A 10,192-nucleotide genomic window follows, 5' to 3' on the forward strand; every position below is an offset into this window, starting at 1 on the left:
GAGGAGAGAGGAGAGAGGAGAGAGGAGAGAGGAGAGAGGAGAAAAACAACACAACAGGATTCGAACCCAACACCGTGCGTGAAGTAAAAAAATCACAACCGTTGCACTGTATGTGCACAAATATACATATATAAATAAATATTTGTATCATCACATGAAGCATAGACCACTTAATTATCATATTAACCGCAGCTCAGCTCATTTTCATCGTTTTTGTTATTTACATGTAGGTAAGATGATCGGTCTTCCGCTTCAGATGCCAGTCCAAGTATTATGAAATATTCTAGTCAAAACATATTTTTAAAACAAATACTTCATGCTCACCATGCCGGGAATTAAACACAAGGCTCTTACAAGGGAATCAATCACGCTAACCGATCACCAGGTGGAATTAAAATGATTTAGCCAATGTAAACAAGTTTCACAAATGATAATTGTGTTTAGTAGAAATAAGTTACTTACAAGTATTTTGTGCCAATGACTGTCATTGAGATCTCTCCCAACTGTGATGATCTGCGCTCCCCCTCCAAGGTTGTATCTTAACCTCAATGCTCCTTCTACCAGTTTCAACTCGAAGAAGTCGTACGTCCCCCCATCATCAGTATAAAGCAGGAGTCCGTTGGGCTGGTCTGTCTTGAACTCCAGCTCGAGACTCCCGTTAGCAGCGGCGTTCCACTTCCTGAACTGAGAGTAAGAGTTCTGACTTCCGTCCAACGAGAACCCCGACACCTGGCAAAGGCTCAGAGTCAACAAAAAACCCAGAATTGGCACCATAACTGTTGATTGAGCCATGGTCTTTACACCAATCAACTATCAATTATATTTTTAATACTCGAAATGTTCACGTCACCGATTACACAGTTCATATTATTATCAAATTTTCATTTGATTATGTCACTCAAATTAAAAACACTAACACTCCAATGCAAGATTTTTGTAAATCACTCTTTGAAGTCATCTTATGGGGAAACGTAAATTCATTTTGCGTAGTTTCATGGTTTTCTGTTATTTTTCTGCATCTGCAAATAAATAAAATTACTTTATTAATATCATGATGCATTTTTTAAACTCTCGAAGTAAAACCAAACCATTATTGAGAAACGAACGTATTTTCACGAGGTATTACATACATTACACAATAAACAGTATAGTAATTTTACGTCAAATAGAGTCACCCTATGGACAATAAACCATCATATAATTATCAACTACGAAGTAAGCTACAGTTTACAGCATTACAACTGGCCAAAGGTACTCAAGTTGAGAATTGGTAACGCAATATGAAACCATCCGTCACGCGTTATTTGTTAAACTAAAAACCAAAAATATGGAGCAGTAAAGGGCGTCTCTATTATTAATCATTACTCTGAGTATTAAACAATATTTACAAACATTATTTGTCAATATTTTGAGTTTATCCAATTTTACGTAAAAAGGAACTGGAATCAACCCCCTTGGAGGTTTTTAATATTAATATTACAACCAAGATGATGAACATTTCATAGAAGGAAATATAGAAGTCTAGACACATACACGGTTTATATGGCATTGGATGGATTTAGTAGACTAATTTACACACTGTATAACATTCACCATTCTGCCTATGTTTGAATAATTACATTCCCTTAATTTTAGAGATAAAAACCTAGTATTTGATGACATAGCTCTGAGAATATTCAAAATACTTTTTTAATTTTTATATTATCTTTTTAACTTTATCTTTGAATTTTATCAATTTCAGGGACTTTTTGTGAAAAAATACGTAACAGTAAAAAACCCCTTGACAAAAATACCCTGAGAATAAATTGATACGTATCACATTTTTTAAATGTGTTTGAAACAAAAAACTGTGTTTAAATATATAATATTTATCTCGGTTAAGGTTTCAAACCTCTTAACTTACAATAAATCAACGTTTTATTTACAAGATTATCATAAAAATTTAACTTAAAATCAACAAATTTACCTTTTTAATGCTAACTAGAGCAACAAAATTATCAACGTGAAACTTTTGCAAGAACATGGAGTCCTTAAGTAGTAATATTACTATTACAAGTGCCTATAATTTCGGCACAATTTCACATATTTTGTAAATCACCCTCTTGTACATTTTATTACCGTTAAGTCATGAGTGGCTGAGATTAGAATCATACTTTAAATTGTATGCCCTAGGTCAGAGAAATCGATCAAACTCGTGAAATTCTCAGAATTCCCCTGGGTCAATACTTCTTGACCTTTAGAAACCTATCATGAATTTTTTTTGTTTATCTTTGATGAAGACGTATTATCAAAAGTTATTTGGGGAAAATATTATGTGAGAAATCAAGGCTCCGTTATCATAATAAAAATAGTAATCATGGAAAAAATAAATACATCCAAACTGGTACATTCTTTCCATTTTTTTTGTTACTAAAACCACTAAATTTATTTATTTGTTTAAAACTTCGAGTACCTTCATTAAACCATATGAATTTTGGTGTAAATTGTTAAACAAAATGCCCAGCCATCCAAAAACTAAGTTGTCAAAAGAAAAATTTTAATTCATTTTAATTTCCCTATCTACAACGATAGTACATATCGTGCATCCTAACATTAATGTGAACAGTGGCATCTTACCAAAATACACGTTAAAGAGCTAGAAAGCTTTATCTCAAACGAGATAAAGAGATTATTGGGAAATTAATATCTTTAGATAGAATTATAAGAGGATTAATTCCAACTACAAACATTTGGGCATATTAAAATATTGTCTAGAAACCATTGATAATATATATTTGCGTCGTTTAATCGGTTTTATGCGATTCGACTTTGTAAGGAACGAGAATATTCGAATTAAAAGGTAACAGCCTTCTCTAAAAGAAAACGTGCAAACGCCGTGATGAAAGGTAGCTATGTCATAAAGTGAGATTTTTGTATTTTTTTTAAATATAAAGAGACAAACTTGAATTTTGGATATTTACTGAAATATTTTAATTTTCAGACCATTTCCTAAAAGTCGTAAATAACTTGTGCTGGAAAAATAGAAATTGAGTTGTAGTAGATTGTTAGACTTTGGCCCATGAGTCCACAAAACTACCACGGGACCACAACCCGGTTCTAAGATTAACCCTTCTTTTCAACTCAGCCAAGGACCTTTAAAACAGTAAACGAAATCTCACTAAATAGCACTGTCAATGTGTTCCTACAGCACAGACAAGTATTTAAGAAGCAAACGGGTAATTTTTAATAGTTTTATAGTTTGATCAGGTTAATTAGTTAAAAAAATAATGACAATAGAAATATAATTTGATGTTATTAAATTTATAAAGATACTGTAGTTGACATAGACTTTTGTAACTCAATTTGATACAAGTAACACAATGTTTTATTCCATTCGTATTTTTATTATTATTATTTTATTTTTTTTAATGTTTGCGTTCTTATCACTTACCCAAATATTTAATTTTGAGGGCCATTTTCAATGAGTTGTAAATAACTCTCTACTAGAAAATGGAATCGAGTTGGGGTAGAGTGGGATTCGAACCGCGGACCTTTGGTCCGCGAGTCCAAGATACTAGCCACGGGACCACACCCCGATTATTTGCAATATTATCATGAGGAAGAGTGACAATATCTTCCTTATAGTTTTCCAAACTCGCAGTGACAGGGGAGTGAAAATAGAAGAATTCAATTCAAGTAAAGTCGCAACATACGAAATAAAATTTGGAACTTCAGCACGACATTAAAAATATTAAACGATGGAGTAAACGAAACAAACTGTTCTTCAACGTCTCTAAATATTTTGTCATGTCGTACACAAGAGCGTCCAAAACAGTTTATTTTCGTTATATCATGGATGGAGTAAAGTTTGAACGAACGTCAACGTCCAGGGATCTCAGGATGCAGTTTGACGCAAATTTATTATTTGATTTACATATAATATCATTATGTAGTAACTCCCTTAAAATGCTTGGATTTGTTCTTGCCAAGATTTTTTCAAGTTCTGAAAGCATTGTACGATTCCTTGGTAAGAAGTTGCTTGCAATTTAGTTTAATCATTTGGTCGCCAAATTAAACCACGTATTCTTTCATGATAGAGAGGATACAGAAAAAATTTCTGCGTTATCTGTATCTCAGGGAGTATGGATTTTACCCGTGGTTTTTCTCGACTGACTTCTTACTAAGAATGCTGAGCTACCAATCATTGTTGGAGAGAAAGAATATTCATTTGGGTGTTCACTTTTTTCAACTCATCGGTGGTCGCATACATAATTCTGATAATCTGAATGAATTAGGTCTACTTGTCCCTGATAATTATCTTCGACAAAAGCAACACGGGCTGTTCTACCTACCACGGTAGGTAGAGCGATCTTGTTATTCAATCGTATCGCCTCGGATGTTGATATATTTCATGACGGTGGGATTACTCTTAGGAGGGCAATTTCCAAATCGTAATATGTATGTTAATTTTACATGACAATTTACTTTTTTTTATCTTATCTGTTTGATAAATCTGATATTTATATTTTTTAATGTGTTGAGAATTAATTGGATACTCTGTTATGTTCTCAATTCAACTAAAAATAAATAAATTAAATGTACCGTTATAACTTTAATGCTAATCCATTAGGGTTTTCATAGCCTGTCGATTGGCTTGAAAAAAAAGCTCTGCTTGCCTCTTTGCCCAGTCAGAACCGGAAGCCGTCGACGACCCCGATCGTTAATTAAATTTAGGCTGTTTGTACAACTGCAAGTCGTCAGTTCTGAAAGCCCTTCATAAAACCGAAATCACCTTTTATGGTGATAACAATAATGAAGATCGCTTTTACCATCAAAGGAAAATGTGGCCCCGTGTAGTATTTTCAGTAGATTCTTACATTGTTTAACCACCTCAGTACGTATTTATGTACAAAAACGATCGTATAAAAAGTAACAAGCACGCAATATTCCCATTGCCTGAGATTGTAAAGCACGCGATAGACTATATTTATATCAATGTTATAGTTTTATATATATTTATGTATGTGTTCCTTACAGCATAAGTCGAAAGTTAAAACAATGCTAAATTTCAAGTGACCACGACAAAAATATGATTAACAGCAGACTTAGATATTACAACAGACAAAGAAAACATTTAAGATAAGGGAATTCGGAAGTCGAGGCAATTATTTACAGGGTTTTGCGACCTGACATTTGTGAGTTTAAGTAGAGAGAACCCTTTTAATAACCTTTCATCGCTCTAATTTTGTTGCCTCCTTCTTACACAGTAATAGTTGCTCGATTGTGAAATAACCTACCTACTAATGTTTGAGACGCCCCTTCTTTATTTACATTCAAATCAAGATTGAAATGTCACCATCTAAATATTTGTGTTGTTTCTTTTACCTTCTTCTTTTCTTCCCATCTCCTCTCCTTTATTCACAGTATAATGTTTTTTTTTTTTTTATTAAATTTTTGTTTTGAATTTTGTAAAAAAATATAAGATTCAGTATAATTCCTTAGAATATGTCCATGGACCTACTTGTAATTTTCTCAAACTGAACACTTTGAGTAAGTAGGAAGAAATTGCCTTAAGGCAATATGCTCGCCCTTATATGCATTTATATTGTATTTCTGTATATGTATTTAAACTGTTAAATATAATAAGTGAAATAAAAAGACACTTTACGCTTTGTTAAAACATTAAAGAGGGTAAAGTGTTTTGTCTTAAGTTTTCAGTAGGCCAACGCCACGAGATGAGACAAATTTTTCTCAACTAGATTTACATGATGTAGTGGTCAGCGCGTTTGTCTACCATGCAAGAGGTCTCGTATTTAATTTCCGACATGGTTAACATGAAATTTTTATTTTGAAAAAATGTGTTTTTCCATTACAAAATTTCATGGTCTCTGGACTGCCATCTGAAACTTTGCTCTGATTATCTTACGCAATCGTCTTACCCTTATGTGAGAAAAATGATTAGGATACGCTGCGATTCGTGTATCAATGCAGTGCCCTCTGCACAACATTAGATGTGGAATGGGAATAAAGAAAAAAAAACGTTTTTTTATGCGTGTGAGATTCGTGCAAATGATTTATTTTACATACGCTCAAGGAAACGCCTGAAGATATTTTATCTTAAATGTATATATTATAATTTTTGTACTTCTTTGGCAACAATACCATGAGTATTGTCCAAATTTTTGTAAGCGGAGACTGGATTTTGCCCCTTAGGGAGTTATTGAGAATCACATTTACAACAGATATGGGCAACGTAAATATTACACAGTGCGTAACATGATCAACGTCAGATCATAAGGCACATAAATTGTCACTTCCGATACATATTTTAAACTATTCATCATCATCAAAACCTTATCCACATCTGTTGGTGCATCTTATTCTTCTTATTTAGCCTTTTTTCCCCCATTGCTGGATAAAGGCCTCTTCCAAGCGTCTCCATTCCTTCCTATCACTCGCTGTCATCATCCATGTTTTACCGGCTATCGAGGCAATGTCATCGACCCATCTTTTTTCTGACCTTTTAACGCTTCTTTTGTTTGTCCCTGGTCTCCGCTTTATTATACGAGTGTCCACCTGCCATCATCTTGCCTCGCCAAGTGTCCTGTCTACTGCTATTTTAATTTTGATGCACGATCCATGATTTTAAAGTCTCTTTTCTTCATGTCTTATTCTGCATCTTAAACATACACCAAACATCTGTCTTTTCATGGATCTGGTGGTGATCCGTTACAAGAGCAGTGCAAGAAACAGGAATATGAAATATTGCATTGTAAAACCACCCTTTAAGTTAACACTTTGTATCGACCTTTCTAATGTATGGGTGTTAACATAAAATGAGTCTATTTTATTTATAAATGAAGAAAATAAGACGACGCAACAAAAAAATCTACAAAAATTAGTTCATAATCCATTGCATCATCACCATACACTGCGCAAATATAGCGAGCAGCTTTGACAGCTTTATTCTTACAATTGAACGCGAACCTAAGTAAAAGCAAATACAATACTTTGTGTTACACCAAAAAAAAATTCGAACGATTCCTTTACCATTTTGCTCAACTTTTAGTGCTCATTTTAAAATTTGGAAAAAAACAGGCACTACTTATGTTAACACTTACTAGTATTGTTTTATACACTTTGTTTCTATGTTAAGTACAATTCTGTAAATTTTACAGTTAAAATAAAACAAAATGAAAGATCTTATGATTTACCCGAATATTTCATTTTGAAGGCCATTTTCAACGAGTTGTAAGTAACTCACTATTAGAAAATAGGAATCAAGTTAAGGTAGAGTGGAATTCGAACCACGGACCATTGAGCCGTGAGTCCGAGACACTAGCCACGGGACTAAAATCCAATAAAATTGTATTACCTAAATAATCGCAAAATAATAAAAAAAAAAACTACCGTATGCACAATAAATATGTATCAACCCTATAGCATTTCTTTTTTTTCCTTTAGTGTTGATTTTATTTCCGTCAATCTCGCATCAGATTTCTCGAAATGCTAATAAATTTTATAAAGCATGATTTGTTTCGCGCCTGCTGATATAATCAAATAAATTTATCGAATAAAAAAAATATTTCATGTCGATAAACTTTTGGCCCGCGATGTACATAGTGTACTCCCCGTGCGGAGTAGATGCCATTATGGTTCGTAAGCTTTTTTATCCCGCCTTTTTACACATTCCACGTGACCTTATCGGCATTGATCGGCAAAGTTCGGGATTTCCCGCCGAAATTACCCGCATTCAAAGAGAATCCATCTACCCGATAATGAGTTAACTTTTTCAGTGATTTTTTATCTATTATTTTGTACTTTGGTTTATTTTTTTCGGATTTTGTTATTTTCACGCCATTGATCTAGATTAAAGGTTCGTATTTATACACGGTTTTTTAGGGCCAGACCGCGAAACTTCGGACTAATATTCCTCAAGGTAAGCTTTAAAAAAAATCGTAAAGTTTTTCTAAAAAGTCTTTTAAAAAAAGAAATTCAAAAAATTGTTATCTCAAAATGTAGTAAATCCTTTATTTCTCGGACAAGCAGTCCCTTCACAAACCTTTAGCCCTCGAATCAAAGATAAACTCCATTTTGAGATCATAAAAAAAAAATTAAAAGCTTTTTGGAAAAAAATTATTAGGATTTTTTTTTAAATTTCACCATTAGGAATATTCCTCTGGAGTTTTGCGGTCTGGCCCTAGAAACCCGTGTATAAAAATAACGTAATCTGCGCCAAAAAGGCCATCAAAATAAAATAGTTTTAATGGCTAATGTTTGTAAATAGTATGTAACCGCTTATCAACTTTTCAATGTCTATCCGTCATTGTCATTTAAGATGATGAGGTGTGGTGGAGGATGAATGAAGGAAAGTAGGGTTGTAAAATTGCATTTGATGTGATGACGCGCCATAATTAACAAAAAAAAATCAACAATGTTTGAGTATGTCCAAATGCTTGCAGACTGGCTGGATTTCCTCCCTTGGGAGTTGCTCATTTTTAAATTTATTTCAACAGAGACGGAAAAAAATTTTGAGAAAGGAAAATGAAAGTTTAGGCCTTTACAGGGCCTATGACCTGTCATTGACTTGTTTAAGTGGCCACTGAGAAAATCCAGCCAGTCTGCAAGCATTTGGACACACTCAAACATTGTTGAATTACTACCTGGTAAATGAAGAAGTATGAGAATTGAAAAAATGTTTTCAGGCGTTGCCTAGTAGATGATTTGGTTCAGCCGGATGAATCTCACCCACGTGATAAAGGTTTCAGCTCTTTTACTTCACAAAAATCAGCAGATGGAAGAGTCGAGAAAATATACATGTTCAAACATGGGCAGAATGGTGAACGTTACACGGCGTGTAAAGTGGCCAATTAATCCAGCCAATGACAGGTCATAAACCCTGTAAATGCCTAGACTTCCATATTTCTCTCTCAAAAGTGTTTTCTGTCTATGTTGAAATATTATTTTTTTTTAAATCTTTTGTTATTCTGAAGAAAGTTTGTTAGTTTTTTTCAGTACCTATTATATGAAGTGTTAAATATGTATATCTAGACTATTGACATTATTGTTAAATGTTTCACATATACGAGGAATGCTAGAATGTTTACGATGATTAGTTTTAATGTTAGGAATAAATATAAAAGATCTGAAATTCTAGTTAGTATAGAGGGTACACGGTAAGCAAATACATCAATTAGTTCTAGGAATCTCTTTGTTTACAATTTTATGACCAATTTAAGGTTACGAAATTTAAAAGATGCTGTATTATTGGAAAATTTTAATGGAATTAATAAACTTTGCATACTTTCAACAATGCTTTTTAACTTATACTCCAAATTTGTATTTATAGAGGCCTTGCAAGATGTTGACGTAGGAATTGGAATAAATGGTAAATTAATCAATAATATAAGATACGCTGATGATACTGCCATTATAACTGATACTGCTGATCATCTACAGCAACTTGTGAACAAGGTAAATAATGCAGGTGAGGAATTCGGACTCAAAATGAACGCTCTAAAAACCAAAGCTATGGCGGCCATTACTCCTCACTATAGACGGTAGTGGGATAGAACAGATTATCCGTTTTAAATATTTAGAATGCTGGTTACAAAATGCGTCCGGATTCAGAAGACCGGAATTGAGATCTCCAACTTATTGTGGAAGCGTGCCGGATGCAGCAGCCGTGTGCCGGATGCAGCAGAGCTGATTAAACTGGCCCAGGATGGTGACATATTCAGAATCATGGTCGCCAACCTCCAGCAGCAACGGCAAAAGTAGAAGTTTTTTATAATAAAAATTTAAATGAATAACTTAAAAGTAAGAGCTGCAAATATAAATATTGTATTTTAATGAATATACCTATTTTTTTTTTTTTTTTTTTTCTTTTATTCAGGGAACATACAGTACATTTACATGGTTTTATAGTTAACAAAGTTAGACTTAAATCCAATAAAAAAAATTATTTTTCATATTATATCTAGGGTTATCAATGAACTATTTTTATTTTTTCAAGTACAAAAAGGGGAAATCATAAATGAAAGTATTTTAAAAATTAGAAAATTTGTTTTACATTTTTAATATTTACATAAAAAAAGTAAGAATTAATATAAATAAGAATAAAAAACATGCTCAAATGCAAAAAATAAAATAAAATAAAAGGGAAAAACATATATACGCATGCATATTTTAAGGGATTAAAAAAAAGGTGTGA

At 33.1% G+C, this 10,192-nt stretch overlaps 1 pseudogene; it reads right to left on the bottom strand.

Moving 5' to 3' along the window:
• Positions 1-462: 462 nt before the first annotated feature.
• Positions 463-792, bottom strand: LOC148276969 (neurexin 1 pseudogene; annotated as a pseudogene).
• Between the last annotated feature and the right edge of the window lie 9,400 nt (positions 793-10,192).

Source organism: Micrasema longulum, unplaced genomic scaffold (assembly GCF_059751315.1).
Source record: "Micrasema longulum isolate JH-2025_06_02 unplaced genomic scaffold, ASM5975131v1 h1tg001116l, whole genome shotgun sequence".
Lineage (NCBI taxonomy): Eukaryota > Metazoa > Arthropoda > Insecta > Trichoptera > Brachycentridae > Micrasema > Micrasema longulum.